General features: G+C 31.5%; 1 long non-coding RNA gene across 1 annotated transcript; it reads left to right on the top strand.

The window, feature by feature from the left end:
- The first annotated feature begins 3514 nt into the window (after positions 1 to 3514).
- Positions 3515 to 5448, top strand: LOC145813527 (uncharacterized). The gene is made up of 2 exons (XR_014356655.1): positions 3515 to 3697; positions 5006 to 5448. It is a non-coding gene; the product is annotated as an uncharacterized LOC145813527 (long non-coding RNA).
- Positions 5449 to 10108: the final 4660 nt, after the last annotated feature.

Here is a 10108-nt window from a genome sequence, read left to right as displayed (position 1 = left end):
TTTTCACAATATTTTTATACATAAAAATATTATTTGTTGTAATCCCTTCCTTTTTAATAAAACAATCAGTATTGTTATCATAAATTTAAAAATACCATTGATATTTTATTCTAAATATTATTTTTGTTTAAAATTTTATTTATATACATATGTAAAAAAAATTATAAATCCAAAACCCGGGGAACATGTGACCCCCCTGGCTTCCATGTGAGTCTGCCACTGGTCACAAGGGTGACTTGAGGGTGATAAGTTCGTTAACAAATTATTAGAGTTGTTGGAGAGGGTCCTCAGAAGTGACCAGTAGTGAACGATGGCCAAATGCAGTGGATAGCAGTAGTGGTTGGCAATATATAGCCAAAAGTGATGATCGGAAAGCAGAAAGCAAAAAACTTGTTATTTCAATAGTGTGGGTTGGCTTTAAAAATGCATCACAACTAGGAGCAATGTCACATTTCAACTTGTTTGTTTGTGGAGACAAGAATAAAACTTCTTCAAAGAGGAACTCGAGTTGCTTCACATGATGCACACATCCACTTTTATGATCTCTCTCTCTCTCCCTCATCTTTCTAGAGTAGTACTTATCCTTTTTTCTGTAAATAGATGGTATCTAGGTGACATTTTTAGTACAGAATGGCAATGGAGTCCTTTCTTGAACTTTTTGTCAGTTTGTAATGGATATAACATAAAGGTGTTCTCAAAATTTCAGCAAATTTTTTTTTTTTTTTTTTTGATAACTCAGGGTATCCGGGCGATTAATCCCTGGGGGACTAATTCCACCGTGTACTAGCGGGAGCCCATACCTCGACTAATCCCTGGGAGACCTATCCCACCGTCTATTAGCGGGGGCCCATTTAAAGCCAGAGCAGAGCTCCGTATGAACTGGCCCAACACAAAAATTGATAACACCTGAGAGGTTTTGAACCTGAGACTTAGAGAGAAGTAAACTCCTAAGTCACAAACCTCCACCACTAGGCCAACCCTTGGGGGTTCAAAATTTCAGCAAATTAATCAAAGCAACAATGATTGATAATTCGAATTTTCATGACCCGAATTTTCATTACTCTCACAACGATGTTATTTTGAGATATTCGAACCAATCGCGTCACACAAATTCAAGTTATCAAACATTTTTGTTAATCAAAGGGAAGGGATTAGAGATTTTCAAATTTTACTAAACATGTCACCTCCATACATCTATTTATTACAGATTTTTTTATTATTATGCTGTGCTTATTTAATCCTAGTGGAAAACCCTTGCAATGGATGGGGCCTGGGTCCATAAGAGATATGATAAGGCAAAATTGGGTCCATCAGAGATATGATAAGGCCAAATTTTATTAAAAATAAAAACATAACAAAATTGTACCCAAAAAAAATAAAAAATAAATAAAAAGAAGAAAAGAGAAGAACAGTTTACTAATGATATTGTATTGTAATTTTTCAAACCAAAACATCTATATAAGATTTATACTCTGGAACATTAGATCAAGTCTATTTATATCATCATGTGATTACTGTACTATATGTTTGATTAGAGTGAGATAAAAAAATATAATAAGATTTGAAATAGGGTAAATTACACTTACTTTTCTGAAATTTTTGACAAATACAGAGACCTTTCTTATGATTTCAATAATTACAGAAACCTCTTTTACTTTTCCTGACAATATCAAGATTTCCCCAATCTATTAATTTAGCACAAACGATGTTACTTGAGTATCCAAAATGACCATATTACCCCTTTAAATTGAGCAGAAAAAGATAAAAATTACTAAATCAACCAATAAGCTATTTAAATGAAATTTTTTACTCATCTTTCCTGAAATTTTGCATATATATTATTAAAGACCCGTATATATTTTAACATAACACCGTAATAGTTTAATATAAGACCCTAATAATTAATACAATACTTATAAAACTTATTTCACACTATACAAACAACAAAAAATGTATCAATTTTAATTAATGCATTTATTATTTAATTTTTTTTTAAGTTGAAAAAAATAGATTTTTTTTTTTCCGAACATTTTGTCCTACTTATTTATTCATATGCAAGAAAATTGTTTATCCCTAAATTGTTAAGATCAGTGTTTTTAAAGGCTCAAGGCGTACTAAGGCACTGAAGGTCTCTTGGGGCCTAGGCGCAAGGCGAGACTCGGGTTTTATTGAAGCGATGCGTACAGTCTTAGTAAAAAATAGATAAATTAACATAGATTAATGATTCATAATGTAATGTGTGATGTCATGAATTAATTATTTGTATTTTTTTTTTCTAACAGAGACTCAAAACAAAAAAACAAAGACAATGATATAATTGCAAAAAAAAAAACACATACACACACATACAAGCATGAAAAAAAAAATTACACAAAGAAGAAGAAGAAGAAGAAGAAAAAAAAAAAGAAGATATGTGCTTGCTCATACAAACTGCTACTATTCTCATTTTTGAATTATTCCATGTATGAAGCAAAAAAGAAAACAAAGAAGCAAAGAAAGAAAAAACTAGCCCGGTAGCAATGTAACGACCCCGCCATGTATAATAATTAGCATCTCATTAATTAAGGAGATTTGAATTTTAATTGCCTATTATTCTAATTTAATTTGGGATTTATGAAAATTGTGGAGACTTATTTGTATATTATTCTATTGAGAATTTATTTTGGAATTAGAAATTGAAAGCCTAAATGGCTCAAGAGAGTATAATTAGTGAATTGAAGTATTTTAATTTCGAATATCAGACCATATAGGAGTTTAATTAAATATTCGATTTAGATTTGTAAAATTGAGATTTGATTAATTGGATCCGAATTAGAGTCAATTAAGTTACGAGAATTGAGAATTAAAATTATCATAAATTAAATTTATTTATGAAGTGTTTAATTGAATATGTAATTTATTGACAAAAATTTTGAGTCTAATAAAAAATTGAAGACTTAAATGATTTGGGAGACCAAAATTGATAATGACAATAAGTTTAAGAAAAATGCTTAAGAGCACTAGAAATGGAGCACTAAAAGGAGCACTAATGATGTGGCAGTGGGCCCCGCCCACTTTCTATGCCTTGTTTCTTTTTTTTTATCATTTCCAATGCATTAGTGCTATTAGTGGTGTATTTTTTAGTGGTCTAAATCATTATTGTAAGTATAATTTGATATTTGGAACCTGTTGGGAGTTCGATTAAAAATCTAATTCAGATTGATAATATAATTAATTGGGCCTTAATAGAAGTCCAATTATACTAATTAAATTATATGGGATTTATGATTAGTTATACTTAATTTAATTACGTGCTAATTGAGATTTATTAAGACTAAGTGTTACTTAACTTAGCTAATCTTAATCATAAATTGAATTATGGAAGAATCTAGAATTGAGGATGTATACCCACACTTGTATACATCTGTGTATGTGTGTGCATGTGAGTGATGTGTTGGAATTCAAGGATAAGTGCACGTGTGCAATGTGAAGAGTGGTGTGTGTGTTGTATTGATTTCATTAAGTGAAGAAGTGGGTTCATTTACAAAAGAAATAGAGAGAGAGTTGAAGTTAAAAACAAAGGAAATGTGAGCGTGTTGGAAATCTGGGAACGAGAAAGGATGAAGACTTGAGTTCAAGTCCAAGAGAAAGAAAATAAAGAAAAGTGTAAAGAAAAGACTCAAAGTTGAACAAGAAATTCAACAAATCAAGACTACAGGTAAGAAATTCTAACTCAATATTTATAGACAATCTCTTCAACACCTAAATTTATGAGGTAATTGAGTTTAAATACATATAATATGAAGGAATCAAGGAAAAGAATGAAGAAAATTAAGTTCGTTCAAGAATTAAGGAATTGATTTAGAAATTCATCTTCTGAGTATAATTTTAGTTACCTTTGATGAATTTGAGTTCTAATTTTACATGCATCATGAATTTTAAAGAATTTGAGTTAATCTATTCCATATTTTGAGAGAAGGAGGAAAAGTTTTATAAACATTGAAGTCCATGAAAATCTAAACTTAATCTCGAAGATAAATGGGGTTTTGATTTGTTTTGAAAGATGTTAATCCTAACCCATGTATGTAATGTAATTTATGAATTTTTATTCGATTTAAGCATATTATTTTTTAGTTTGGAATTATATTAATGAAATTAGAAAGAAATTGGGCTTTGAGCAGGAATTGAGCTACATGCATTTTCATGAAAAATTATCGTAATTTCTTCATTATGATTTTAGTATTGAAGTTCTTTTATGCATAAGAGTTTATATCTTGTATGTTTTCAGGAAAGTCCATGGATTTATATCTCCAATTTCATGTTTGTTTTTTTAAAGAAAAAAGAATTTGAGAAATCTTTACATGCATGAGGTTTTAACTCAAGTTTGACAAAATTAATGAAGTTTTAAAACTGTTTTCTTAGAAAAGGGTCATGTATTAGTATTTTTCAAAGTGTTTTCATGTTTCCACACAAGCTATGCATGAGCCTAAGTTTTGAAATGAAGTTTGGAAGCTCAAATTACAGTTTTGAAACTCAGAAAATTTATAGACCGCTCGAGCGACCAATCGGTGGCTTGAGCGAACATTACGAGCTTTTAGTATTTTTACAGACAATACAGTCCGCTCGAGCGACCAAGTGGTGGCTTTAGCGATCAAGCTATTTTCAACATATCTTGAAAAACTACACTTTGCTCATATTTCGATCTCATTTCTTTCCAAGCATTCTTAGGTAAGAATTATGACTTAATGACGATTAATAAACTAACAATCAACATAACTTAGATGGTTAAGGAAAAAGTCATTGATATAATAATAATTGACTAAGATGTCAAATAAGAAATCGGTCTATTTGGAAAAGGACTTACTAATGAAAGAATATGTAAAATGAGAATCCGATTCATTTGAATAAAGAAAGAATAAGCGTAGTAGAACTTCAAATTATTTAAACAGAAAAAGACAAGAGAAGCCAAGTTTGATCAAGAAAGTAATATTGTGTTCCAATGTGTATATGTTATGTGTTTGTGTAGGTCGCGTGCTATCATCTGCTTGATATGCTTCTGGAGTTATCTGCGAGTAACAATTCTGTAAAGCTATATTTGATTATAAGTATTTTCTGACTGAAATGATATGATCTGTTTTCTGAAGTGCTATTTAATGAATCATTAATGAATGTCCATTTTTCTAAAATGTATTTGTGGCATCCTTAGTTCACATGGCCCCTACTCAAAGGAAAAAATACTGTGACTTATGTTCATGTGGCTCTCACCTGGGGAAACAATATCGTGGCCTATGTTTACGTGGCCATTGCCTGGGGGTAACAATACCATGGCTATATGTGTACAAAGATGTTGACCTTTAAGGTCATCGGTACTGACTATGCATGTGGGTCTTTTGACCAATCTGATATGTTAACTAATGGATGTACCATGTAAAACTGTTTACGAAATTTGTATAAGTATGTGAATTTGAATCTGTTTCTGATATGAACTCTAATTTCTGAATCTGTAATGGACATTATTCATAAACCCTTTACTCTGTTGTTATTTACTGGGCTCTAGCTCACTGTATTATTTATATATGTAGGTGATCAGGCGCATAACATAGCCTAGAGCTTTTGCTTAGACTTTGTATTGTTAGCCAACCTATGTGCTTCCCGTAGAGGTTCCCAATATGTCAAGTGATCATGGTTATGTAATTAAAGTTCAAGTTTTTATTTATTCTGTAATTAGGGTTAAGTCCCTTTTTGTCTTATTCATATAAATGTGATGTCGTAAGGGTGATGTATGATGTATGTATATAAAGTTTAAATTTTTTTTGTCCCATATATGTCTGCACAGCTTAATGGGCATTATATATTTGTTATTTGCTTCCGCTAGCCTCTAATAATTTGATTTATGATTAAGAGGCCTTCGGTAATCTACGGATTACTGGCTGGTTATGACGCTAAACCTATAAGGGTGGGTTTGGGTCGTGACAAGCAAACAACAAAGAAGAAGAAGAAGAAAAAGAACTCTACCTAGCAAGAAAAGAGAGAGAGAGAGAGAGAGAAAGAGAGAGAGAGAGAGAGAGAGAGAGAGAGAAACTGAGTCGGAGAAGCAGAAAAAAGAAAAACAGATAGCAAAAAAGAAGAAGAATAGAGAGTCGAGACTCCAAGTCGAAGAAACAAAAAAAAAAAAAAAAAAAAAAAAAAAAAAAGAGAGCAAAGTCGAAGAAGAAGAGGATAAGAAGAACTCACTTGGTCTCAATCAAGCCGAAGGAAAGAGAGAGAGACACACACACACACACAACAAGCTTTTGCACAAATACAAATGGAGATTAGGCCATTTTGATCGATTTGGGATATGGTACTCTCGCATATAGCTCAGAGTTGTAATCCTCTGTAATTCGAGCCTTTAAAAGCATGATTTGAGCCATTTATTCATTCAAAGATCCAAAAACAAAAGTCACGCCTAAGCATGTAACTTGCGCCTTTTCACTACAAGAAGTTGGGTCTTGAATGATGAAATTTTTTTATCTCCAAAGAGCTAATTTCGTCACTATAGATATTTGTAAGGAAATATTTTCGTCACCGGTTTCTTCATTGAATGTTTGTCACTAAAAACCACCATAACGAAAAATAATTTCGTCACCAATGAAATTACTTCAGTGACGAAATTTTTTTGTCACCAATAAAACAAAATTTTGTCTCCAAAAGTTCTCATTTTCATCACCAAATAATTATTCAGTATCATATTTATAACTTTAGTTGACGAATAAATTTGTCACACATGTTGATCATTGATGAGGAAATAATTTCGTCACAGTAAGATGTAAAGGTGACGAAATTTTTCGTCTCCAAAAGTCATACGTGGGTGACGAAATATATTTCGTCGCAAATATATATACACGTGATGAAATTTTTAGTCACCAAACAATAAAATTAATGAAAACTTTCATATATAAACTGTAATAAATTTTATCACAAAAAATATTTATTAGCGACGAATAATCATTTTGTCATAATAACAAGTACAAATGACAAAATAAATTTGTCACTAAACTTGTTCCATATTTTATATTTCAATTTAAATTATTATTTCACAAATATCTCTGCTCATATCCCAATAGCCTTTTAATTGTACTAAGAAATCCACTAGCTATTATACACCACTCCGCAAAAAAATATTCACTAAACAATTTATATTATAAATCAAAATATATCCATTAAACAAATTTAATAATAATCCATTAAGTATAACAAAAAAAACATCATAACAAATCCCAAAATGACTAACGTGGAGTCCACAAAAAAAATCAACACGATCTTGATTTGCAACTCGAACTAAGTATCAGTTCAGATAAAAATAAATAAATTCAACATTTAATCTTGATTTGCAAGTATGCTTCCAAACGTCATCAAAACCAATCTGTAAAGAAAATAAATAAGGAAAACATTAATATATTGTCAATTACATCTAAACTCATATATAAATAATTTTATTGTATAAACCAATTTAGTAGAAATGCATATAACAATCCAAAACTTCAAATAGTTGAGGTTATCCTTGATGATAAGTAACACGGTTAACAGAAGATGCCAGAAGATGCCAAAAGAGTGCAGAAATACCTTGTATCACTAGCACTAATGTCAACAAGAACCAGAAAGAATCACAGAACCTGTTTCACACAAACTAATCAGCATTTTTATTTAAATCTAAATATTTTCCTATTTTATTTTTAACCTCAACGAGGCAAAAGGTCAAAACACATAGCTTTCAGGTTTCTTTGGTCACCAAGTTTCCTAGTGTTCAAGCTAGATTCTAACATAATTGGCATTGTGTAATAGACATCTTGAATAAATTTAATGTTGAATGTCCTCAAGTATGATTTCCAAGGCATTTCCCTTTCATTGTTCTAGAGCCGAAAGTTTAAATACCTAGGAACACTATACCAAAGCCCAAGTATGAACTAAAAAAGTCCAGAATCTGACATTCCTACATAATCAATATATTTTGCTAGGAAGCAGTCCATTTTCACATCTGTGACATCAAGTTGCAGTATCTCTGCTCGGCATCCTAGAATTGAGCCAACATTGCCAAATATTACATTCATAAAGTTAATAACACATAGGATGGGATGGATGTCTCTGTATGTGTGAAACTATATTTTGCTTTTGACATTTTATAACTTCACGTTGTAACTTTACTTCATTTCCTCAAACTAGACTGTGGGGTTTATTCTAAGGTTTCTCCAGTTATTTTTTTATCTGAAATTTGTGCAATGCCATTCATCAAAGATTCCTATGACACTTGCGTTTTTCCCTTAATGTTCATTTGGCGTGAACAATTTGGAATGTGAAAAAATCACTAATTCAAAATTTTTAAACTCAACAAACAAGGACGGTTTATATATCATCTTTTTCATTCATAAAGTATAGATCTTTGCAAGCACCTTGCATGCCCGTCGCTAGTTTTCGTAAAAGATGCATGCCAATTTAGTCAGACACATTAAAATGTAGTAAAGATAATACAAGTAGAGAAAATGGGGGAGGATGACCAAGAAAACTGTTGCATACCTAGGATGGGTGCGTCTAAGATCCCCGTGAACAAATTCCTTGATGTACGTCCCAGCTTGTGTTTCAAATAGTCATTACCTTTCTATTTTCCATAATTAAATAACATACACTCTTCGATATAATTCACAAAGTGGTCAGTCCTTTTCTAGCCCTTCAGGCCAGTTTTGCTTCTCAGGTATTACATTATCAATTCTAACATATCAGATATCTCTCACATTGCACAATTTCTTCTCACTAATTTCATGGCATATCATTCTTTCACAGTCCAAAAGAAATTCAATGTCATCCACATAACCTCTTATTGGGATAACAGTTCAAAAAATTGTCATAATAGAGAATAAATAGAACAGATCACCAATTGATCAATAGCATAAAAAAAGATAAAAATAATTACATCATATAGAGAAAATTTGATGGAGAACCTGGGTGCATAAATGCAGGAGAAAATATTGAGAACTCCCAGCAATCCTCTCAATTTTCATCCTGATATCAGAAAACAAGTCTTATTAGAGATTCAAAACACGTGAATTATGCTACTTAATTAGAAATTCTCTTACCAATGTATAATCTTTTCACGCTCTAACGGACTTTGGCGCTGAAGTACCCTAATTGGTGTTCTCTGCAAAATTGGCTGCATGCGACAAAAGAAGCAAATTATGGAAACTACTGTTTGCATGTGGAAACCAAAATTCATTAAAAAACAAAAGAAATACACAATCAGCCGTTTGACGCTTCTCCATAAGCTCAAACACGAAATCTCCCCTTAAAAACCTAGAGGTACAACCAAGGTTTTGAAAATCGGACTGGTCTGGCCGGTTCGACTGGTTGAACCGTCGACCGGTTGGGGTTCCAGTCCGGATGGACCCTCTAAACCGGCTAGAAATGAAAACCAGCGTTTTTAAGGAGAACCGGAAAAATCGGCGGTTGGACCGGCGAACCGGTCGACCCGGAGCCGGTTCGCCAGGTTGATCCGGATTGGAATTTTTTTTTTTTTTATTTTCTTTCTTTCTTTCCTTTCTTTCTTATTATATATATATAATATAAGAATATAAGAAAATTTTAATTTAAAACTCTTTTTCAAGGGTCTCCTCTTGTGAGGAATCCCATTAAGAGCTTGATGAAATTATTGTAAAAGTCTTCACCTATTTATAAGAAAAAAACTCTTTCAAAAAAATTCAAGAAATCCATGTGGGATTCAATCAAATGTATTGGAGGGAATATTGAAAATTTGTTATCCCTCAAAAATTTTTGCTCTCCTTTCAATCAAATTATTTGAATTAAAATCATATGGAGGGAATATTAAATATTTGATTTCATCTTCCAAAATTGAAATTACTAATATTTTAAAATATATTATTATATTTTTCAGTAAAAAAAAATATTAAGACAAATATTTAAGATAATTTAATATTTTTAATTTATAATTTTATTACTTTATATTTTTAATTAAATATAATTTTAATATATTTATTACGTCACGGTTCGATTCCGGTTCAACCTGACAGTTGAACCGGTGACCCGTCCACCCAATTCCCTATCCGGTTCGCTCAGCGGTCCGGTTTTTAAAACATTGGGT

This window comes from Camellia sinensis, chromosome 15, assembly GCF_055761805.1.
Source record: "Camellia sinensis isolate YWXY chromosome 15, ASM5576180v1, whole genome shotgun sequence".
Classification (NCBI taxonomy): Eukaryota; Viridiplantae; Streptophyta; class Magnoliopsida; order Ericales; family Theaceae; genus Camellia; species Camellia sinensis.
This window is presented reverse-complemented; position numbering and strand designations above follow the sequence as displayed.